Source organism: Zophobas morio, unplaced genomic scaffold, assembly GCF_036711695.1.
Source record: "Zophobas morio isolate AGI-343-1 ecotype UQ-CSIRO unplaced genomic scaffold, CSIRO_AGI_Zmor_V1 ptg000011l, whole genome shotgun sequence".
Lineage (NCBI taxonomy): Eukaryota > Metazoa > Arthropoda > Insecta > Coleoptera > Tenebrionidae > Zophobas > Zophobas morio.
The window spans coordinates 9,398,110-9,424,106 of record NW_026972116.1 but is presented as its reverse complement, the minus strand read 5'-3'; the positions used below and the strand labels follow the sequence as shown (position 1 = coordinate 9,424,106).

The window sequence follows — 25,997 nt, the reverse complement described above, 5'->3', positions numbered from 1 at the left end:
TCAGCGTCGTCTTTCTGAGGACTTCTACGAGGAGTCGAAGCAAGCGCCAAGTGGAAATTCACCAAAGAATTTGTCGAAGGTGGTACAGCCTGCTCGTCGACAGTTTTCCTCAGTTTTTCATCGAACGAAGACTTTATCGTTAACACCGTAGTAAACAGCGTAGCGCGTGCTTCCTTTTCTTCGGGTGTTTCACCCATAGGTAACCGATTGACTCGACCGAAAGTATGTACTAGCTGAGCTCGAATTTTGTTAGCCTCGGCCGGTGTGCCGCGAAAAGCTTCCAACTCCGCCGTCAATGCATCGATTTTGTCTCGGATCACCGCGATCTCCGAACCGTGATCCCCCAAACTACCGATAACTAACCCAGTTTGTAGTTCCACCTTGAGAAGACTCCTCAACCACGACCTCATACGATCCACCGTGGTGGCTTCCTTTACCCCTCTAATCTGAAGCTCGTATCTTAAATCGTCCGCCGACAAATAGTTAATATCACGACCAGCGAGTCGAAAATCCATGACGTCACTATCCAAAACAGCCAAAGTGCTACTACGAACGTTACCCTAAGCGCCTTTCGACTTTGCAACCCAAACGCGATTCAGTACCGAACCCTCTAGACCTTTGTCCGATGCTTTTGAGCAGCTAGGCCCCACGTTGGGCGCCAAAAATAGTTCTGTTACGAGCCAAACTCACAGCTCGTTGCCGGCCTGCTAGTGGAGAAGGGGTGAGTTCCTGCGGGTGCAAAGGGTCAGGTCGCTAGAGGTTCGCAAAGAAGAGAGAGCACACTGTTTTGTGTAGCGGCGTCGCCAGGGCGCCACCAGTTTTTATTAAGACACAATTACAACAACAAAAAACCGGAAAAATATTTAACTATTGTAATTGCAAGCTGTTACTTAAATTATTGGTTACAATAAAATCTAAGGTCACTAATTAAAAATAAAATAAGAGTGATAAATAACTAAATAAGTAAGCAAAAGGAAATGAATAAGATATTAATGATGACGATTTAATGCGACTAACGGTTTACGATAAATACGAGCGATACGAACGATAGTTTTATTACGAAAGGCGACGAATTAATTAACGATAAATACGAGCGATACGAACGATGTTTACGAAACGAACAAATTAGTTGGGGTCGTAACGACTAACGATTTGATTAATTATTTCGAGGGCTATGAGATAAACGAAGTAGGCCACACGCTCGGTAGTCCTAACGTACGTACGAAGGTATTAACGTAGAGCGGAGCGTCACAGTCTTACCGATTGTTATGACTAGGTTATGTGCGAGTGCTAGTTACGCCAAACTTCGAAACGTTTTGCGATACAATAAAGAAAAGGTAAGGCGACTAATACTTAATGAGATGGAATGGAAGTACCATGGGCACCTGCCTCCTTCGATATCCACGACGAGATGTCGAAACACAGCGGCGTCGCAGCGAATTCCCAGTCGATGTCGAGTCGAGGTTTTTGGTAACTCTCCAGCTGTTCTGGGAGGGCTCACAACTGCCCACGACAGTTGGAATTCATAGAATTCGTTCTCCCACTCGAAACTGGCTCCAATTCTCGATCACGGGAATAGCAAGATCAGCGACAAAAACAAAAAAAGCTGCAAGGAGAGCAAAGTCTGAGAAGATGTTCGAACTCAGTCAACCCCAAGGGTTCCACATGTCACATGCACTTGGTAAGTAGCAAAATATTATCGTTAACATGAAAATAACCATAACCACTGTTCGAAGGGATGCCAGGGAAAAGCTAATCAAAAGATTTACCTGCGGATCGACTGCAGCTTCTCCGATGTTAGCGGGATGGTCTAGTGCCCTTATCCAAAATCCGACAAAGTCGTAGTGCTCGAATGCACTATATCTTTTACAGCTCACAAATGCGCTCCAAGCGATAGCACCTTTTAGGGGACCCAACAGATCCAACGAATGCGATTCCAAACGTAACACCAAATAAAAGGTTGCTAAAACGAACTGCAAAAGAGGAAAGCACTAACCCCCAACACCATTCAACACGAAGTACCCAAGCAAAATGGATTCCCTTCCACCTGCGATGACGTGACAAGGTAACGAAGCGAGAATTAACGGAAGTTTGGCCCTCTAGTGGCAAACTTACGAAACGTCGAATTCCGACGAAAATCCCTAATCGATGTAACTAATGAGTGGATGCGATGGTTATTAACAAAAGAAAAAAAACAAACAAGGCTATCAAGATTCCAGAAATGACGAAGACTCTAGGGGACGCTCCACGGCGTTTGTTCCCACCTAGGTAAGCAAATGAAATTCGCGAACAAAAATAACAAACAGAACGAAAATCGAATTTCAGAGTGAAGCTCTGGGATGGCGCGATCCATCCAGTTCCTTATAGCAAGAACCAAGCTGAAACGATCCAGAAGACCGATCTACAAACAGCGAGGCTGAAACACTCATCTGAGCCCCTCCAAGTTCAGAATCATCGCGACAGTCTTGCGACTGGGGGAGTCAAAAGCTCGGGACGAACCCTCCACCAAAGTTGTCCTTCATTGCCACCGTGCCCAACCCAACCACCCATAGCACGAAATGACGAAACGAAAAAAAAAACGAGTAAACAAAATGTAATCCGATCCGAGAATGCCAATAAAAACCGAAATAGCTACTGCGAATTTTCAATTCGTAACAAAATTTATAATAAAAAGTTTTTTTTTAATTTCACAAAATAAGATACTCCTGCACTTGTGGTGTATGAATCCTTGTCGAATATATCTAGATAGACCAGAATTTTCGGAAAACAATATAAACTGGATAACAAGATTTTGCATTATAAATTTAAAACTGCAGAACCAACTGTTCTGACATGTTGTACATATTTTAAGGTTATCCTAATCACGGTAGTTCGTTAAACAAAATTTATTCCTTTATCCCCTCTCAAAAAATTGATGATGTCATGTCAACATTTTGCCGAATAAATATCCAAAATGTGCGAAATATGATGAGGCTATGCTTGTGATTTATTATTGCATTAAAAGTTTTTAAATTTCTTATACATGGTGACTTAAAAATTAATAAATGAGTCAATTTATTCTATTGATTAAATCGGGAACGGCTCACTCCGTTTTCCCGAAAATTTGGAAATACAATACTGTTATCATTAGTATTACACTGTACCTATCCAAAGTGATATACGTTTCGTTGCAAAAATGTTGAGGAAGTCATCACAAAATTTTGTTAAGGGAAAACTCATTTGGAACGTACACGTTTCTTTACATTTACATTAGTGTTCTCATAAAAAAATTCGCATAATCAAATTTTATAATTTTTCGAAAAAGCTGGATTTGTTTTATTATATTTCAGGCGTGAGGGAAATGCTGTCGAAATAACCTTCGCCCAATTTTTTATATTATTCTCTCGATTACCTATATCTTGCTTAAGATTTCTTAACCTACTCATTTTCCTTTCATTGCCTTATTTATTATGTTCCAATCCATTATTTTTAAGCTTATTTTTTTGGTTCATTCCTATTTTGGTTCATAATTTCTTTCAGATTCCTCCTCTTTGTGCCCCATAGCCATCATGAAGTATTTTGTAGCTCACTTTTCTTATTCTCCTTTACCCTCTTCTTCTTTGTACTTTTTCTTATCAGTCCTTGGAATTCTCTCTCACTTTGATAGCTTATCGTTAATATAAATATTACTCCTATTTCCCATTCTTCACAGTTTTTAATTCATCATTACGTTCTTCTTTTCTTCCGTGTTTTATAGTTCAGTTAGATATGTCTTGTTTCTTATCTTTCTAGCCGCTTTTATCTTTATCTCTGTATCCAGATGGATCTTTATAAATTTTATCAGTCCTTGCAGTACTGCGTTTTTCCTTCTTTTAATATTTTCTATGCATTCTACTTTGTTGCTCAGTTCCATTATTGTTTTTTCATCTGAACTAATTCCTTTTTTATTTCCTTGTTTGTTGATTTTATCTTTTCCATCATTCTGTCTAATTTTTGTCTTGTGATCAAACTTTTTTGTCTGGTGACCTTCCAATTTTTTGTTCTTCGGAAGTAATATTGTGTAGATGATAAAATGTTCATCCTGTTAATCAAAATTTTTCTGGTTATCCCCACCAAAAAGGTGATGACGTCATGACAAAATTTTGCTTGGCAAATTTTTGTTAAATTTTATAAAATAATATGTGTCTATATTCGTGGTCAATTAGTTTATCGTTGTTGTTCATATAATATTTTACAATTTAGAAACCCGAGGGCTCTGACACCTGGCAAACGTTGTAAGGATATCATCATCATGGTAAATCGCTAAACAAAATTTATCTGTTTGTCTCTCCCAAACCGTGATGAATCTGAAAGTTTTTCTAGATGAATCCTAAAAATTAAAGAATGATGCAAGATGCAAGTTATTGTGTTTTATTAATTATTTTAAAAACAGCGTTTTTCTTTTTTTTTTAATTTTAGGAAAATGCTTATCGCATATTTGTTTTTTTACTATAGCTGATTAAGTGATTAACTACACGTGTTTTTAGTAGCATCTAGCCTTATCATAACAAAAAATAAAATTTGCAGAATTATCTAAGTAATAAGTGGATTTGATGGATTGGGTTCCAGGAGCGAGGGAAGTTCTATCTAACTAACTTTAAAATAGTTTCTAAGTATATTTAGAAGAAAAGACGAATATCGTTTCACTGATCATAAGTTTCACAGAAAAATAAAATCATCTGTTGGAGAGAAGACTGTACGTTTAAAAATAATTTAAAATCTACGTTCTAACTTTTCAACACAAACTATGAAGAATAAAATATTAGATTTGAAATTTATCTTAAGGCAAATATAGACAAATAGATAATCTTGTATAATGTATTTTTCAAAAAAAGAGCTACTGTATTGTATATATATATGGTCTAAGTTTTAATATGAATTATAGGTATTAAAATAATAAATATGTTTTAAATTATTATTGTTATTAAGATAATTTTTAAAATCTGACCTGATAAAATTATAGTAAAAAAATTGTAATGCGGAACTTTTAAAATTCGATTATTATGTAACCTTTATTTGGTATGACGTATGTACATGTGCTAGCTGGGTATTCAGAATTAATTGCATCCAGGTTTGAAAAATGGCGATTTTTCGACAAAGAACACAAACACAAACAGTCTAGACATCACAATAATGATAACACGAGGGTGGCGTGCCACTTCCCTCTCAGAAGGGGAGTGTGGAAGCCTGGGTCACGCTAAAGTCACGTCATGGAAGTGGTATTGACCCACCCTCTAACTGCCATTGTTCCAAACTGCCCCTCTTCACTAATTATTAATTCTAATGACTTTTATCGAAATAGTGTCCAAATGTTTTCATAGTAGTGTTCGGTGGTAGATAAGAACATAATCGCAGGTTTTCCTCCGTAACGACTCGACTTCGTAACTTCATAAAATTGCGATAGGTATTTATATAGTTTATGGTAAATCGATAGAATGTTGACGGAAAACACTGAAGTTCGAGAAATCTGTGGTGGTTACGGGCGACGAAAATACAAATGGAATAAAAACTTTGTTACCGTTAAACACAAATCAGATTGCAAAGTTTTTCATTTTTTCCCGTGCCCTGTTTTACTTATCGCCGCCGACAAGAAAATATTACGTCAGTGTTTTTATATTGTTGGTAAAATGCCAGTTTAAAAGTCTCCAGAATTTGTGGGACTTCTAACAGAAGGCGTCCTAAACTTGTTTCTTTTGTTGTTATTATTGCCATGGGCTCCCTCTTGAAATTGCTTCTCCACCTTTCCAACCACCTTTATAATATTTCCTTTGTGTTTTACTTTATTTCGGCGATTTATAGGATTTCAATAAATATTTATTCCCTTATTTGGGCGCATTGCTTACTTTATAGCGGTCGTAAATCTCTGATTTTCTGCTCCATCATTTCTTTCATTAAGATCTTCATCTCAGGCAAACTATTTCCTAGGTGAATATTCCCTACACGTTTAGATTGAAAAATTGATCCGTATCGCTGAAAGTTCTAATTGAGTGATGGTGTTTGCTACCTCCGTCAGTGTCAAGGGGTGGTAGTGTCGCTTAACAAACTCGTTAATATGTAATGTATAATCACCCCTGACACTTCCTAGTGCTAAAATAAAGTCTCAAGTGTTGGCCTTTTGTGTCAGTGCGACCTTTCATCTATTCACTTTATAATATCACAACCTGAACTTTTCTATAACATTTAAACCTTTTTTTTTTCTTGCAGAAATAACGATTTTTATTATGCAGTTTTCTATTATTATAACGTCTCTAAAAACTGTTCCGGGTTGAACTATGCATTTCCTTCATTTCGTTCTATTTTAGATGACCTTAGCGATATGCAAATGAGGTTTAATCCACATTATTGCGTTCCCGTTTTCGTGTAATTAAGCTATTTCCCAAGGTAGGTGTAAATGTTTTGCTTTTGTACTTATAACTATTATACCATAATATTTGCATAAGTATTAACGCAAATTATGGTTTCCCGATGTACTATTTATAACTTTTACTACAAACAATTTGTATCAGTTATTAAACTTATTATTCACTGCTTTTTACGATTGCAGTACTTGTTGGCGTTTAAATTCTTATTAAACACGAACATTTTATCAAAGATTTAGTGAGTTTTAAAAAAAGATAAGGTTCCAAAAGGTTGTTGTCGTTAAAATTCAACTGTTTACCCAATAAACTATTTTACTGGTTGCTTGAGTTATGGTTTTTCTGTTTACAATTTTAACTAAGCATTTAGCACTAGAGTTTAATATTATTTTCAAAGTTATATAGATTTTAATAATTTATTTGTGTGATAAATAAAATGTCCTTACACACGTCAAAACCACAAATAAAGAGAAAGAAACTATATACAAATTATAAAACAATTAGATGGATGGGTTTTTATATACTAGATTTATATCAGTAAAGTCTTTGCTCACATATTTTTGGGTAAAGTAGTTAAAATGGTTTACCTAATAAAACCGTTTTCATTTTACTTTTTAATTCAGTAGGAGATTTATTGTTTTACCGAATTAGATCCCTTATTAAAACTTTGATCTTACGTCATTAGACAGAACTTCCATCGTCCCTGAAGTACAATCAATCAAATCCAGTGAAAAAAAGAGTCCATGAGGGAATCGGATTTGCGTTATTAGCAAACTGTAACCAACCGCGCTAATCAGCTACTATAAGTATGTAAAATCTTGTTAGACAATTTTGATTTTTTTTTAGATAATTTGGACGCCTGAGGTAAAAAATTGGTCGAAGGTTATTTTGACAGAACTTATCTCGCCCTTGAAATATAATCCGACAAATTTCGCTTTTTTAAAAAAAATTAAGATTGAATTTTGCGATTTTCGCCTCTTGAAATTTGCGCTACCGAGTGTGGAAAATGTAAAATATATTTGAACCAGCTAACCAACGGCATAAAATATCTCCTGCGCACTAATAACAAGCTTAACTTCAAGTGTTTATGTTTATACATCGAAAGAACGTCACGTGGAAAATAGTTTGATTTCAATGTGTTTGTCTCCCCAAGACTGAGGACTAAAATTATTAATTAAACCACGATCGAACAAAATGTTTTGAATACTATAATTTTTATTTTATGATTATTATTAAATAAAGACGTGCTATTCTCACATTTTCGAGAAAATGACTCGTTCTTAATTTCCCAAATAAAAAAATTTGTGATGACGTCATCAATCTAGATGATACTGGACCGATAATGGCCAAATTTTATATGCGATTAGGAATATCGTGTAGATGATAAGATGATAATATTTAGAACATTTTGTTCTATTGTGACTTAATTAATAATTGTAATCCTTTGTTTTGAGGCGACAAACTCATTCAAATCAAATTAATTTCTACGTAACATTCTTTCGATGCATAAGCATAAACACTTCCAGTTATTTTTATTTCTGAGAGGCCGTTTTTATTTAGTGAGCATAAGCTAAGGAAATGTAGTAATCGAGTCCATTGGGCGACTTGGTATTTTCATAACCCCTAAATCCCCCCCCCCCCCAATATAGACATATTATAATTAACCACTTAACCACATATCAATTACAACGTCGAAAATCAAAATAGAATGCAATGTCTTATTTAATAAGTGTAAGTCGAAGTAATAAAAATGGCGATTGCATTGTGATCCGGATATTGCAACTCGTAGAAATTGTCGTTTAGTTTAGTTCCTCTGTTTCACTCTCACTCAAATACAACCTTTAAAAATGAAACACTTTGTATATTAGAAAATGTGTTCAATTAGACTGTATCAGGAAGTTTTTTTTTCAATACTTTTTAATATTTTAATTGTGTGTTAATCATCTTCTCGATAAATTAATAGAAAAACAATATCGCGGAACCGTTCCTCTGCGTGCATAAAATTCAAATGAAAATTAAAAATCCGTCAGGCGCTTGTCATAAAAACTCTCTTCGCGCACAAACAGTAAAAGTTCATCTAACTTTAACAGAACTCTTTATTTTAAAAAATACCCTTTTAATAATGGCGTGCCTTTAGAGATTTTTTACGTTTATTGTAAGGGTAACATTTAGATGGTTGCGTGTTTGCTTTGGAAACCTCCTTTCGTGTTTTGTCAGATTTTACCGTAAAAAATATAATAAAAGAGCTGGCAAATATTTTATAAAATTCTCCTGATTGAGAAACGTACGAAAATTTCTGTCATACTAACGTAACTCCCTCCTTATTAAAAATATTGTCGGAGGCAGCTTAGAGTGACATTATTAAGTATTAGCTCCAAAACGCGTGTAGAAGAAACTCATTTTCCGAGAATGTAAATTGAATGTTTTTTTTCAGGTACGTAACAAGAACGGGAGGAAGATGAGAGAATTGTACAAGCTGCAGCCCCATTTTGGACGATGCTGTAAGTCTTTAACGTTTTTAGGGTGATGTGAGCCTGGATAAATATCAAATCGATATCTATCAAAAAAATATCAGTTACATTAAACGGGTTTTAACAGATAGCTACATATCATATTAACTTCATGCGTAGGATGTTTATTAAACAGGTTTTTCCGTGATAATGGTAATATATATTTTCTTATCTTCCCGAACAATCTCTCTTTATGTTTTGTTTATTATAGGTTGGTACCTGTGTAGTAGGGTTTTTGTTTTAAGCATAAAATTCCGTACAAACTTTTTTCCTTAAACAACGATACATATTTTTAGAACCAATTTTAGTTTGTTTTTTTTTGTTTCTATCACGTCCCTTACTTATTTGAAATTTTCTCAGTATATTTTAGTTGTGTTAAAGCGCATTTAGCTACACATTTAAGAATGTAGTTTTTTCAATGTACAATTGTTTGTTGAAAGTGTTAACGTTATCTATTCAGTGACGAAAACAAGTAAAGTGGTGAGTTTGCTCTCGATTGTTCAAGCAAATTTCACCATTATTTGAATTATAACTGGTTCTCCAGAGATTACCGTAAAAATTGACAAATTTTTAGGTTGTGGAAACAGGAAATGGTAAATTTTTTGTCTTGTGAAAAATTAAGCTGTACAAAGAGCGAAAAATTTGCACACAACAGATTCATTAGAACCACTCTGCAAACATGTAAATTTTACGAAAACATTAGTCGACTTTTTTATTTTTATAATAATTTGTAGGCATTCCATTTGTATCAAACCGAATATTTATTTTTTCTAGATTTAAACAATGGTCAGTTAAGAAGAAATCCAAACAGAAGAATTTTTTTAAGCTATTGCGATTACGATACCGAAACAAAATTGATTAACCAAAATTATATCTAAAAGGCTTCTCTTAATATTAAAAATATCAGAAAAATGGTCTATGAAACACGTCATATTAGAGAACAAAAATTCGTATAGAAAACTGGAACTGCAGTGTGAATTTAATAATACAATGCCGTCGGCAAAATTGTTGAAAAATTGAAAGTGTGTAAATGAATCTGCAGTTAGTTTGTGGAACAATGCCGTATTCCCACTTTTCAGTACAAAACACAGTGGTGTAGGTTTTCAATTATGGTGAATTGTAGAGGTAGAAAGAAAGGCACTGAACAGTAGCTCTTTTGATACTATTTTCAGAAAAACTTCAAACAGTTATTTTATAAGAGAAACGGGCATTTATATCTGCAGAAATGCTTTATTAGATTAGAGCAAAAAGCATATAATGAATCCGTAACATTTATCGCTCTCGCAGTCTACTAATTGTTGTTGTTATAATATAATATCTTGTCGTCAAAAATAGCTTTGATTCCATTGAAGCTATTGGTTGTTCAATTGAAAAAGTCATCAAGTTGGCCTTGATTTTTATAAACATCGTTAAGTATGTTTACAATTAACCTAAAATTTAATCGATGATTGCTAAGGGCTGAAATGGCAATTATGCACAACAGTATGAAATAATATAGCATATGCGTCTTAGAACATGGAACTTAGTCTCTTAGTTCTGTTTGTCTGTCTGTAAATCTGTCTGCTTGCCTGTTATCTATTAGAGATTTTATGGAGAAATAAGCTCCGAAGCTACTGGACAGATGGTGGGTTGTAAAATTTTACATGTATTTTATGGCAAAACGCTGAGCAAAATGTATCGATTTAACCCTTCCAAAAATTTTATGACGTCATCACAAATTTGGATTAGGGAAAGCTCATCTGAAATGTACGCATGGGATGATCCTTTACCTGCAGTTTAATAATCTGCCCCTATTTTTATTTTAACTTACAGGGGTTGTTATAACAAAAAATATCTAAAAACTAAATTTGCTTAAATGGTTATGCTTTAGGAGGTTCTGGTGAAACAACTTTAGTCATTTTTTTAATATATTTAACCAATGACATTTCTATTTTTCTGAAATTGCTATATACTTACTCCAATATTTCATCTGATATGTTAAAGTTGTACGAACTTGAATAATATTTGTGTCAAAACGGTTTAGTTTTTTAAATATGTATTAAAATAATAAGTATAAGAAAGGCTGTCCGAAATGTTGCGAACACCCTTAATCTTCTCCTTAAGTGTAGATACATTATCCAGGTATGTTATGTATGAGAAAAATATTGAAAAAATTCCTCCTCGTATTTTGGCGGACATATGTGATCTCAAGGTTGGACTCTTCTGCTATGTTCGCTATTATCTCATAATTAAATATTGTTCGAAAATTATTTCGACCGACATTCCCTGAAGGAGAGTACAACATATCCCGTTTTTTCAAAAATTATAACATTTGATTTTGTGAAATTTTAATATATTTTGTGAAAACCTTTATAAAGTAAAAACAATACAGATAATACGACGAGTCACAGTGTAAGAAAAAAAGAAAGGCTCATTATAGCATGTTACAATTTCGGTGTGCCACAGTGTCTGAGTCCTCGGCGTTGCTTGTAAAAGGTCGTTACTCATTAATGTTATTATAGGTACACTGTAAATTTTTGGGAAAATTAGGATGCCTAGGAGAAAAATTGACGGTGGATTCATAAAGCATAAGTACATATATGACTTTGTTACTGTATAAGATTTAAATAACATGAATGTCCTCCAATTGGTCGCACACTTTTGGAAATTATCTTTTTCATAAAACTCTGGACAGATGGCAGACCGTAGACAGATAGACAGACAATGATAAACCTACTGTTTCGTACTCTAGGGGCCATGACACGTTCAGAAAACATGAAACTAGCCACGTGTCGGATGGACCCTATTGCAATTGCTTACGCTTGGGAAGAAATAATTAAACTTTAGATCATATTTGTGTATCCCATGGTAAAGTTTATTTACTATTTACTCTATCATAGACAAAATTATGAACATTTTATTTCTACAGAAAATTGATAAAACTCGGTTTGGCAACAAGGTTTACCCTAAGCAATTAAAAGCGTTGTTATGATTATCGTCTTAAAAAGTAAATGGTTTTTAGATTCGTTCAGCGTTGCCAAATTTACTTTTATAAACGTATGATGTTCCTGTAATCTACATTGAAAAGTTTTTTTATACTGAAGGGTGTTTCCGACATTTTGGACAACCTGTATATCAAAAAACTATAAAAAAATTCCTTTGGATGTCTTTACAGACCGTTCTAAATTTTACCAATTTACAATTTTTAGCAGCGGCCAATCTGAGATCTGCAGTGAAAAGAAATTTTTGGGATATTTATAAAATTTGTACAACTTAAAAATTTACGGTTTATAAATTATTTGAGAATATTTCGACTGGAGATTATCACTCCCGCTTCTTGGCGGCATAATTCGCCTCTTAGTATTATTACATTCTCTCTATGCTATAGTATTACACATGTCTTTTGGTTTATTTAGGAATAACGATATTAAAAATAAGATGAAATTTTTGGAAATTCATTTTGTGATTTACGAATCGGTGTTGACATTTACCCTAGACAACCAGATTTTGGGAAAAAAATCAAAATTGCTAAATCTTACAAGTATTGTAAGGTCATCGTAATCACTGGAACTAGTTGCTCAAAATGTATCCGTTTATTCCCTCCCAAAAAAATGATAACGTCATCACAAAATTTTTTTATGGAAAAAGTCACTTGAAACGTACGCACAGCATGCTCTTTTACCTATATTTTAACAGTACACACATATCTTTATTTTAACCTATAGGAGCTATTATATAAATAAAAACAAATTTTATTATTTTTCGAAGAATCTATTCACCTAATTTTAGAGGTGACTTTATACCAATTTTTTTGACATGTTTGTAAGTTGTGCAAATTTTCTCAAAACTTAAGTCCATAACCCATGTTACCATAAATTACAGATATTCGGTCGAAACTTGCACAGAGGCGGATTTGTTTTATTCTGCGAAGAATTTAATTGTCTGTAAGGGTGCCGCAGAGTAATAGAATATTAATTTGTTCTTTGCCTACTTACATCGTTATGTACTTGATTTTCAAAACCATGAAGTTGTTTTCTTTCAGTGTTTAATCAAGTGAATATCTTACGACCAAACTAAATTTCTACAGTATTTCTATAATTATTTGGGAACAGAGTTATCACTTTATGAGTATCAATAGTCTTTAGTAGGCCCCAGGTAGCCTGCTACTGATTTTATTCTCATAAAATCATAAAAATACCGGAGTATCTGCTCGTTCGGAGTTGGTTTCCAGGAGCGTATTTATATAATTCGTAGAACATTGTAGGTATGTTGCACTTTTTTTGTACTCTTATGTTTTATAAATATATTTTTAAGAAACATTTTAAGTGCTTTTTTGTTTATTTTAAGTCTGTAAAATATGCCCTAAACAATTTCCTAAGTCCGTCCTGTAAGCTGTGAAGTCCAGAATTTTGACCTACGCGCTGCATATTAAAACATTCATGGTAAGGGTATTTATGTCCCATTTTGGGTGCAATAAAAATGATTAACTCTGTTTTCAAATATTTCTGGAAATACTGCAAATACAACCCTGAAATTTACTCACATTTCAAACCAACAGCTTCGCCTGTAAAGGATCCACGAATCTTTCTACTTGACAGTATTAACAGTTTTGAAAATTATCTCTTTAATAAAATGAACAGTGTTAACGATGACAAATGACACATTGTAATATGTTTTAAAATTAAATTATTTAGTTACCATTCAGAGGTAAAGACTTATTTTTTTCTGACGTTATTAACGAAACAAAATTAAACACACATTGTTAAAAAAAATTGATTATATATTTGTTACGTCATATGATACTTTAAACTCTGTTTGCATCTATTGATATATCATTTTATATCAGTTTAGTTTTGTAAGTTCAGTTTGTGTACGTACGAGTACAACAGCTGTTTTACAAATTACAGAACATTAGGCGAGATGACTTTTGAAAAACCCAAGCTATATTAGACCTAAATTAAGTAAACATCAATTTAAAAGTTCAAAGATTTATTCAATAAAAATGAGAGGCGTGGATGCTCAAGAAGGGAAGAAGATTTATTAAATATTAGAGCAAAATTATGTTTTAGCAAACTTGTTAAAGTATTAATTATATTGTACTTTATCGGAAAAAATGCAAACCTGAAAGTGTAGAAAATGGGAAGGAACTCGTAATTTTCGTTTTAAAAATGGCCTAGTATTTTATGTACCTAGAGTGATACTTAAATATAAAAGGAATTCTTTGATTTAAGAAAATTATTCATTTTTATTACTTCCTGAGGGTAAGCGAAAAAGTAGGTTCCATCCGGCGAATGATTACTTTTACTTAATGGATTAATTCACTTGAAACATTCGCATGGCATGCATACACAAAATGCATATTTTAACACTGCATGCCTGCTTTTATTTTAACTCACAGGGGTTATCATAAAAAAAATATAAGTCGCAAATCAAATTTCCTAACTTTTTTTCCACCATGTTCATTTAAAACCTTGTCAACAGATATTCGATGTAAATATCTACGATAACTTCTACTGATTTGTTAATAGTTGTTTCCTGAATTTCAAGTTATTCCAAACTTAGCACATTGTTGGAACTTAAATTGAAATTTTCTCTAAATTATTTTTATAAATTTGTAAAACGTCACCGAAGATATTGACATTTCCTTGTAACATGACACACACAAATCAAATAACATTTTAAAGACAAAAATCGATGCAAAGAAACTGCTTTAACTCCAAAGCTGCAATCAAGCTACGATGTCGGTTGATGTTTAGCGTCAGTGACTAATCTACTGAATAAATTCAACCATTCAGTTTTTAGGGCATAGAGCACATCTTCTCAACATTGCCTGCTCAATTACGATAACGAGAGAGATTAAGGCATTATCGGCAATAGAGTGAAGTAGGCGTTTCCATCAAACAATAAAAACCATCTCTAGCTAAAGACATTTCCGGGGCATTTGCTTACATGGGACCGCTCTTAGGGCGAAAGTTTGTGTGAATAAACAGCTGTTTTCAAACCCCATCTGTCATACAATCGACGTGTCGCTATAAAAGCTCGAAAATGGTGGTGCCATTTTAGATAATTCCACCTTTTATTTTTTCTGCTACCCTCTCTAACTACCCTCATACGAGAACTCCGTCTAGATACATGTTTAATTGTTTCGTCGAAACAGTAGGGTCTAATTCCTATATAATTTCATTTTCAAAGCAAAAACTTTAATTAAACAACCTCTCCCGACTGCGAGCCGGGGTTTCGTGGCAGACCGTAACGACAAGAACTTGCTCTTAAATTAAGTAAAATAATTGCGTACCGAAACGTATCACGCAGTTTATCAGCTGTGAATGAAATTACACAGTGTGGGGGCTGTGTATAAAAATGATCCATTCAAGTTGCAAACCTGCTGTAGTGGTTGGTGTTTATTAATTACTTTTAGGCAAATTAGGAATGGAGTGAGTTGGTTAGAGTTAGCACTGGTTAACAAGTTCATTCCGTCTTTGATGAAGACACAAGTGAATTGATTTCTGTTGATAATTTGACTGGAATTTGCGGGTATTCAGATTTAGATGACGAGGCTTTGTGGAAGTGGTCGCTGGTTAACCGGAAATACAGGCCGAAGTTAAAAAAGTCGATGGCGGACGGGTTTTCCATTTGCTTTGTTATGAAAAAATGTTATAATGATATTTTCTTTTATGTTGCATTATGAATAACAGATTTTCACGAGTGGAAAACCAAAACGCTCAGGACGGAGTTAAAAGACTGTTTATTTTGATTTTGCTCGCTGATTTTAGAGTTACTCGTGTATTTAATAAAGATGCAAGGCTTTCACACAAAAATTTCAAAGCTCGGGAATGTTGTTTCTGCCATATTTTAATGAAGCTTTCAGGTAACTTCAAAGATTTTCAGCAAAATTTTATATTCACAATGTGCTACATATTTGGTGTGGGAATTTAGACCAAAAATCCAAAACATATACCTATTGTTATCTAACGCGTTATGTATTAGTTGTGATATTAATTAATTTGATGGTTCAATTTTGCACGACGGTGTGCCTTTTGCAAGGAATGCAGATGTTTTTCCGGACGTGATTATCTACTTATTTGGTCGGTTGGGGTGGAATATAACGTAACATTATTACGTTATACATCTATTTCGTAATTTATTTCACACATTTTATATAGCAATTCACCATGGTTACAAATTGTCACATTTTCTTTTACACCTTTGAAGTTTTTTCCAAAATCTAGGCGTTTAAGTTAAAAACTAGGATCATATTAGTGGAGATAAATATAGAACCATTGTATTAATAAAATCAAAAAAAGAATTATTTGCGAAATTTTCAGATGACGTTATCAAATTTTTGAAAATCTGTACAGGAGTATGTTCTTTTATAAAATTTGAATAGTATTTACTACAAAAAATTCTGAAATAACGTCATCAAATTGTTGCTGAAAATGATTAAACAAATTTTGGTTGGCGTTTTACCATCTACACAACATTTCTAACATACATATAAAATTTGAAAACAATTGTTCTGCTGATAGTTTCGGAGATTGTCTATCTAATAAAAATCGACATAGAAGCGAGAGAGACAGACGGAAACGAGAGACCTATTTTTTCGTACTTAAAGGACAATTGAGGAAACATTAAAGTAGCCAGCTGCCCGATAGACCCCCCATTATATTGCTTCCTTGGTTTACTTTGAGGAAGTGAAAAATAATGGAAACACGAAATCAAACAATACATAATGATAAATCGTTATAAATTAAATGTCAAAAAACCTGAGTCTATTTCTAAACATAATTGTATTCTATTTATAGGTGCCTGAATACTTGTTCTTATTGATTTAAATGTTGAAATTCTTTTCGGATTAGATTTTTTAATTTCCTACGTTTGTAAAAGTAGAGAAGCAGTTTTTCGTGACCTTGTTAGTATAGAATTTGTTGTTTAAAAAAATTAATAGTAGTGTTGTAATAGAACGTATAATTCTAGTCAGTCTTTTTTAACAGCAAATATCTTATCTCTAAGCGTAAGTCTTGTCATAAAAGTTAACAGGAAAAGAAGATTATGTGTCAATAAGTGAACCTTTTTACTAAATCTATTTAATTCTCCTAAACTTACTTCAAAGAGTTGGGTATTAGAGCTCTTTGTGTATTCCACCCCAAAATATTCTGTCCTCAGGTATACTATTTGAGCTTCAGCTTTTCGGGGTTATAGGTTAAATATCGATAAACTAAAACTAATTTCAGCTAACACGATTACAGACAATTTATCAATTTACTTATGTATATTAATTAATTTCCTAATATCTTCGTCTGTACACAACAAACTTGAACCAACACTAAAGTTAATCAACAGACTGAATACAATACACCTCCTCCTGTACCACAATAAAAACTAAATCCATTAAGTGGATTATCTGTAATAATTAAATGCTATTCGATATCATTACATTGGAGACGGCAGGTGTGGGGCTTCCCTCGTATCTGCACCCTCCAATTTATATGTTTACTGGAACATTCTGGAAGACGCACTCTACTGTACCTAACGATTATTAAAAAGCATTTGCATAAATAGCCGCTTACAGGTGGGCACTACATATTACGAAGCTCATTTCGGCTTAAAAGCCCATTTGCATACATCTCGGGCATCAAGGAAACAAATTTATGGAAGTCCACTCAGAGGGCTCCACAAATTTGCAGGAACTTGTTTTAAAGTGGGTTTAAACTCGCTATCGTAAAATAGGAACGAGTTTTTATAGTTTACTTCGTGGACAGTGGCTAAGATTAATACCGTTTTGGTGATGAATCTCTAAATTTTTTCTTAACATTTTATACCTCATAGAAACCTATAAATAAATATCAGTATATTCGTAGCATGATTACTCCTTATCAATTTATCTCCTTGTTTAACAGTCTGTAAAAAATCGTTTCTTTCTAACATTAATTTCACTAACGACATGATTCTTCCTGAGTTAATTAATTTTTCAGAAAAAAGTTCGATAGGACCTGACTGTATATCATCACATGTAATTAAAAGGTGTGTAGTGGGATTGTTGGTCCTTTATCCCATATATGGCTCTTCCATTCCCGAAATGGCTTCAAGCACTATTCACCCTTGTATTTCAGAAAAGCGATGAAACAAAAGGAAGAGTTATAGACCTATCAGTCTTACTTCCATATTTAGCAAAAGTATGGAGTCACATGGAATCAGATGCTTCTATTTTTTACCGTTCAAAATATATTTTCGCAAACTAACCAGGAGGATCTTGCCGCAGCCACGTAGCTAGAAAACTTATTCAGGGGGGGCAAGTTTGTCGACAGAGGGGGCTTTATGTAAATATGTATATATATTTTAATAATACACTCAGATAACTACTTTTTTACATTTGAAAGAGCATTAAAATAATTGTAAACGTCGATTTTTACGCTATAAAATTGATCTATTCTGGTTAAAACAGAGAATGTAGATTCACAAACAGCTGTACTGCATTCAAAAATTCGTACAGTGGCCAATAACACTAATAAAATAAGTAACAATCAATTTGTTTGAGTTTATTTTTTTGCATGTTTAGTAGTAGGCTATGGAATAAAATGTGACCTGACAGTTCATTTTTTTTATACGGTCAACATCAACGTTAGGGTGATATTGCCAAATAACATACCCTGTAAGAAAATAAAGGGCGGGCGGGTGGGGCTAGTAAAGTTGCTTAGGCAATCGGCATTATATTGAAATTTTAGTACTAACTAATTTGAAATTTATAATGTGTAAGTCTTCCAGGGGGGGCAACCACAACTGCTAGAGGGGGCTCAGCCCCATCTTGCCCCCCCGTAGCTACGGGGCTGTCTTGCCGCACTGTCTTAATACTTGGTCGTTATGCTTGGACCGAAAAACATCGGTCGACCTTATTTACTTCACCGTCGGCTATTGCGGAAGTTGGATAATGTCAGAACTTGAGGTCTTTTGTTAGAGTGAACCAACGCTTTTCTTCGTAGACGTAGTTATAGAGTGAGAGTGGATTTTTCTTATTCTATTAATCGAGAAGTGCTATAAGGTGTCCCTCAAGGATCGGTGTTGGGCTCGATGTTGTTCTTACGTGTACATCGGTTCTTCTATCTTTATTGAAAATTGAAACCGTCTGATTCTTTTTAACGAGATGACAGCAAACTGTTTAATAACCTAAGCGTACTACTACACATCAAATTTTTAAAGATAAATTATAGTGCCTCTGCCCTATGACAGCAACAATAAGAATAACAATTAAAAAAATTGCTTATGAGATAAATATTGCTACCATCTGGGCTGATTTATATAATTTAATAGTCCTATATTTTTTAATAACTTATTCTATCTGATTGTGACTTTCAAATAAACTTTCAAAATAAATTAATCTCAACTGTTAAGATTATGACACTGATTTCCACATAGTAATTATTATAGTAGATAAAATTAATATATCGGCATTACTATCTTCGATTGAATTAATTCTCTTAGTTATTATACTCATATTGCATTCCAAAGTAACTTGTGCAAATAATGGAGAAGACATTTTGTAGCATGTCAACGTTGCCTTCCGAACCTCTTTATAACTTGTGTAAATTGCTAAGCACTAATTCTAAGAGATCTTTGTTCCTTCCAGTGACTGGAAATAAAAAGTCCTTTGCATACTGGAGGGTTTTGAGAATTTACATAATGCAAGTCATTTCACTTCTTAATAATTGTTTTTTTCTTATAATACTTTTAAAAAATTTTAGAACAATAAGGTGATACACTAAAATACAACCCATGTTATTTTGTTCAACAATAAAATACAAATGCACAAATTATATTTTTTTCTTGGTACAAAGTTAATGCTTGCGCCAAATGTTTTTATCAGTTCAAAATATTTTGTTTAATGTTTCACTGTATTCATTTTAATTCAAAGGTAAATTTAAATATTTATACATTTTACACTCAGTTGTCTTGAATACAGCTGACAATTAAACAGGCCAAACGATTTTATGATGTTCAACCTGGATTGTACTAGTCTTCTCATCCAAACACCCTTTCTTTATTATTCAATAACTAAATCGCCACGCTATGCACTCGCTTCCACGTAAAATTTTTAAAGTAATGAGATCCTCTGTACAACGATGTCATCTCCTATTGTCACTACACTCCATTATAAATAGTAACATCAACCATTGTTCTTGCCGCTGGAACAAAATTATGTTGCCATGACTTGCAGTAAATACTGCACCGTTTGTGTTTTAAGTGGACGAATGACACCTGTAGTAGTACTGTTTTCTATTCCCTATCAAAATAAATTTATTAATATTATTATATATTATATTATTATAGACCAAGCGCTGATTCGAAAATTACCGGCATTCAGGTAGATGATTTATTAAATTAATAAAAAACAATTTTCAAGATTAAATTATTACACCAAACAAATTTGTCTGATATTATTGTCTAATCACATGGAAAGTGATCTACTGGTGCTAATCCACTCTGTCTGACATGATCTGACTGTTCGGGAAACTTAGAATAATATGACATGTTCCTAATAAAACAGCTTTATGGATTTTAATAATCATTTATGGGTAACGATTTCAAATTTTCAACTAAATTATTTGGTATTATCGTTATTATAATAATTATTATTATTATAATAAATAAATAAATAATTACATGCAAGCCCGGCATTCAAATTGAAATTTCCACGGTTCATATGTCATGCTTTTCTTTTGGTGAATTTGCATATTGACATGATTGCACCGGATTTGCTGCATAGTGATGTTACTATATATTTATAGTAGAGGGACTATATCAATAGTCATTACATTTAAATTTACACTAATATTCGAAATAGTTTGACCTGTTTAATTGTGCCACGTATTCCCATCCGAACACTATTTCTTTATCTAACTAGGTAGATGTTTAAAAAATTATACATCTATAATCTAGATAAAACTGGCGTTAGATTTTCTTTAACAAGAAACGGCATACCTGTCATGTTAAAACAGAGTACACCATAGAATCGACAAATTCAATTAAGATACAAGACCATTGACAGGTTGGGGCGTCCTCTACTAACAAATGGAAATTGTTGTTCAGAGGCTGTGATCACTTTAAAAATTGTGAGTGGAAACGAATACGTAGCGTTATTACCTAGTTAAATAAAGAAAGAGTGTTCGAATGAGAACACATGGCTCAATCATCCAATGCAGTCTGAAGTTTACGAGGTCTTATAGTCGTTACATTTATTTCGTAGTTATTAAATTTAAGTGATCATTTTCCTGTTACGAAACACGAAACACAGTTTTCTGTTTTCCCATTCGAAAATCATAAAAAATTGTTAAATAATTCTCACTGAAAAGTGTAACTTTATTTCGCTTTGTGTTCCCAGCACTATGATTTAATTAAATTATTTATCCATGATGTTTAACTTTGCGTGTATGGATTGTTCTAAAAGATATATACAATTTTGCAAATTATAAATTACGTAAGGAACTTCCTAGAACTTCGATGGGGCACTAACATTGATTTACGTGTTACAGAACTTTAACTAAAATTTACATATTTATTCTATGCGGAAAGTTCTTTCATAAAGTGATTAAACAAGGCTTTATTGAAAGATAATCCCTAAGACGTAACATCGCTTGCATTGCAGTAAGTTCCCTGTATGACTTAAAACCACATTACGCAATATTTCTAAAATAATAATAAGATGTATATTTAAAAAAACAATTAAAAATAACGTTAGAATAACTGTATCTCTGCTCTTTGCTACAACATTTCTGCAAAAAAATACTTGAATTCAGTTAATGGTATTTTACTCTGGTGAATAGCTAATTTTATCTTTTCTCGGCGCTTTATAGCTCCAAAGATATGAAAAATTAGGTTTCCTGTTTCCGTTTGTCTGTTATCTATCTTTCAGTCGTTTGTTGGTGATTTTATTAGAAAAGTAACCTCTAATGCGACTGGAGGGATTGCTGCGAAATTTTACACGAATTCTAAGAACATCACTCAGGTACATAGTAAAATGCTAAGCAAAAATTTTGTCATTTAATTCTGTCTAAATGTAGAAAGTAATAGCTTTTACAGCTATTAATCACAGCTTATTTTTGATTTTGCGCATGTACACTGTAAGAGTCTTCTACTAATGCTCATTTCATCTATGGGTATATGCTATTAACTGCCTTTGTCGCTTAACGATGACTAAGCAATTGACATTGTTATTTATTATCGTTAAAAAATTAAGATGTAGCATCCACAAAAAGTTCAAATTTAGGTCTTTATTAGAATTGGAAAAATCAGTGTATTTTTACAAAGAAGTTGCAACAAATGGGTTTTCCTGAAAAATTGTAATAAAATTAAAGCACAATTTGAGTAATTGCACGGTATTTAATTGTGCTTTTTAAAAACTCCCTTCTCGGGTAATAAGTCTTTTTTATGAAGCCACGAGAGTAAAGTTTAACTATACTATAACTCTAACTCTACCACCTTGTACCTCCCTTTGTATTCACATTATAGTCCACTATCGCAATTCACCAGGTGAGGGTGAAAGTCTCTCGGCGTTGTTAATTTATTAATACGTTTCCCGATGCACATCAGCTTTAGAAGGTTTATCTAGTGGAACACGAAACCATAGCAAGTTTTCGGCCACATAATGAACTAATGAGGCAGCTTATTCTGCATCAACTTTCGACAGAAGGGTCCATCGGACCGTTCTATCCACGCTGGCAATAATTAATATTGGGGTGTAATAGAGGCTTTAGTGCTGCAGTTTCGAGCACGGGGAGGCTGTGTAAAGGATGAAACCACCTCGACCGCTAACCTGCGTGTCGAGAACCTCATCGTGTTCCAGTTTCTGTCACGTTGAGTACTCCACGTGGATTTATTACGACACGTCGTAAATTATGGTCATATTAATAATTCGCCATGTGAATATTGGCGGGATGATGTATTGGAGGGTCTTATAAGTTTGTCCCAAGTGTGAGTAAAGCGCTGGGATCTTAGAATATAGCATCAATATTGTAAGTGGCTGACGGTGGAAGATTGGGTTGGGGTTGGGGGCTTGATTTTCCAGGCACATGGTTTTGATATCGAAAATCTGATTCTGTTTATTGAGGTTGTTTAAATAATAGACGGAGAACTTGTTTGACTTTTACGTCTTTCTATTGCCGGGGACGTAAAAGGCGAGACCCTTGAGATAAAAAAATCCTGCAATAGGAATGGATTAATTTGAAATGATGCTTTTAAATTTTACATAAATAAAACAGGATGATGGAGCATAATATAAAAATTATTTACTTAAGACTTTAATAAAATTTTGACACCTTGAACGCTCATAACAATTTTTTTTTATCTAAGCGGGGTCTTGGCTACGTTTCAGTAGGCGTCAAATAGTCTAAACTCTTTATACCAATTTCTATTTTAGTTTCGTCAATTTTTATATGGTTAAAAAATTGTTATGAGACATGTAGGTACAAGTTGCAGATAAAACTAAAAAATTATAAATTTTCTGTATAGTTAAAAAGACGTCGTTTCGGAATTATTGTCGCAATAAACTAAGATTAATTTCTTATTTTCCTACAAACCATAAAATTTATATTCTTTTTATTGCCGAATGATATTTTTGTGAAAATTCGATTTTTATCGCCCACAAAACCGTCACCTTAATAAAATCTCCCTCCGAAAATATTAATTTAAAAGCCATCAAAACACTTTATTGTAGATAAAAATGTACAAAACTGGCACAAACTACACAATCATGGCTGCAATCTACTCAGAATCAAAGTTTTAGGATCGTAGGTAAAAATAGGAGCCTTGATAGGTTCCACGTCTTCGTATTTCACCTGAGCAGTGTAAGCTCGGTTTCTGGGATCCTTCTTTGTGGAATAAATAACCTTCTGTAGCTGACCAGTTGGGTGATAGATGTAGTAGACTCCGCGCTCTCCACCTTGAGTCAGTCTAGAGGGACGAGCGGTAGAATTTACCAGTTCAGATTCCGCTTCAGTGGTTGTTGGCATTTCTGTCGTGGTGACTTCTTCTTGACCCGCGGTTGTCGTTTCTTGTTCCGGAGGTCCATATTCTTGCGACGGAGGTCCGTATTCTTGAGGAGGAGGTCCATAGATCGTATGCGGTACTACTTGTCTCTGGAACTTGGAGCTAAACCTAGGTTTAACTGCAGAAACCACCGCAATGCAAACGAACACAACTGCTAAGAACTTCATGTTGAATCGACTGATGCTGTTCGAGTAATTAGCAGGTCTTTTATACTTGATGGGCCTAACAGTGCGAAGAATTTCACCATCGCTATTCCCAAACTTATCAAAAGATAGTGTAATAACGACGATTAAGGCGTCCCGCCGAAAGAACTGAAGGACGTGTTGCGAGCTGAATACTGAATCAATTGTCTGGGTTCTGTTATTAATTTTCGACGAATTTATGTGGCATCCGTTTTGTTCATTCATTGTTGGGAGGTTTTTGGTAATTAAGTTAAGGCTGACAGGTTGTTAATCGTTAATTTTGCTTAGAACACAATTTTGTTATTACGAAGGATAATTTCATATTTGCATGAAAATTGTGTTGCTCCTTTAAGTTGGAACGTTTGTCTCGGTAATATTCCTATTTGCATTCAAAATATACGCGTATTCTATTGTTTTATGCAATCTAGCTGAATTCCTCGATGGAAATCTAATTTAATATTGTCTTCCATTGGTATTATGGCACGGTTCAAGAACAATTATGTATTATTGCAAGCAGCTTGTATAATCTTGATTCTAATATCAGAGGTAGAGGCTTGACAACAATAAGCAAGATACAGTTACGTTGAGTGGCATTTAACTGCGAAACCGCAGATGGAGGATTAGCTATTTCCATCAGTAACTACTAGTGATAAACAAAGCATTTATTTCTGATTCCAACAACGTATACAATCGCACACGGGAAAGTAAATAACGAAATGATTTTAGCGGAGTTACTGTAAGCACTGACACAATGTACTCGTAAAAACAATGGTGGTTTACGTTTAAAAATTTTATAGCGTAATCTCTAATCGGTAACAAGAACAAATAAACATTACACTGATTAAATAATAAGTAGTCGTATTATGCGACACCTTATTACAAGTGTTTGAGGCTGCAGTATTTAAGTAATTTTAATTACAAAATTTCGAATTATTGACTTTCGGGAAAGTTCCATTGTTCCTGTACCTATTTAATTTTCTAGTGAATACAGAAACATATTATTACAATGCAACAAACTAAAAGTAGTTGCAACTGTTTTAGCGATGATGTAGTGCATTGTCAATCAGGTTATTGTTCCTTTCCACATATCAGATTTATTGTCACTTGTTTTCCCCACTTGACAAGTCGATTAAAAGGAAACACAACAGTTTATATCATGGAATATATAAACCTAAATAAGACAAAATTGGCATTTTCTTAAATAATACAAGTGTTATTATCTTGCAAAGCTTTGTATAAAAAAAAAACTTTGCGCTTATTTTGTTGCCCAATATTTTTTTTTCTAAACTATGTTAGTACTTGCTAATGAGGGTTCAATGTGAAAAATATCTCTCGATGCTTCTTACAATAACTATTTTAATGTTTACTGGTAGTTTTAGACATATGTTTAATGAACACATTCAATAAATGATACTTTGTTTTCTTAAGAGTGCTTACAAGTACGGCGTTGTCCGTATTAAAAATAATGAATAGTTTTAACAATACATAATTAGGTACATTATTTTAAAATGAATGAACGTATTTTTACTTTCACCGCCGAAAATTTGGTGACAACGTCTAAGGATTTTGCTTGGTAAATTCTATTTGAGATTTGCTTTTATAGTTGCGAATTTTTATTCGATGTCTATTTTTAAACTTATACATATCTATTATTTTCGAAAAAAAAAGTTTTAAATTTAACTTACAAATTTCAAAATCGATTACCTTGAAATTTTAAATACGCTTTAAGGTTACCGTGAACGTGGTAAGTCACTAATCAAAATTCACCTGTTAACTGCTTCCAAGTACTTGATGAGGCCATCTCACAATTTATTAGGTAATTATGGCTAGAGATTATTAATTAGTAATGTGACGTGCTCTTTATTTGTGGTTTAGATTTCACGTCTCCCTATGTTTGTGTGTCATCTAGCAGTGTA

At 33.5% G+C, this 25,997-nt stretch overlaps 1 protein-coding gene across 4 annotated transcripts in view; it reads left to right on the top strand.

Annotated features, from left to right (window-relative positions):
* Positions 1–25,997, top strand: part of LOC135126861 (uncharacterized) — a 251,789-nt gene that overhangs the window by 78,013 nt on the left and 147,779 nt on the right. Inside the window, exon 1 of one of the 4 annotated variants that reach the window (XM_064053054.1) lies at positions 8,821–8,875. The exons of the other annotated variants lie outside the window; for them this stretch is intronic. The gene's annotated coding sequence lies outside the window, so the exon portion shown is untranslated. Of the gene's footprint in view, positions 1–8,820; positions 8,876–25,997 lie in introns of those variants that run through there. 4 annotated transcript variants of the gene reach the window in all.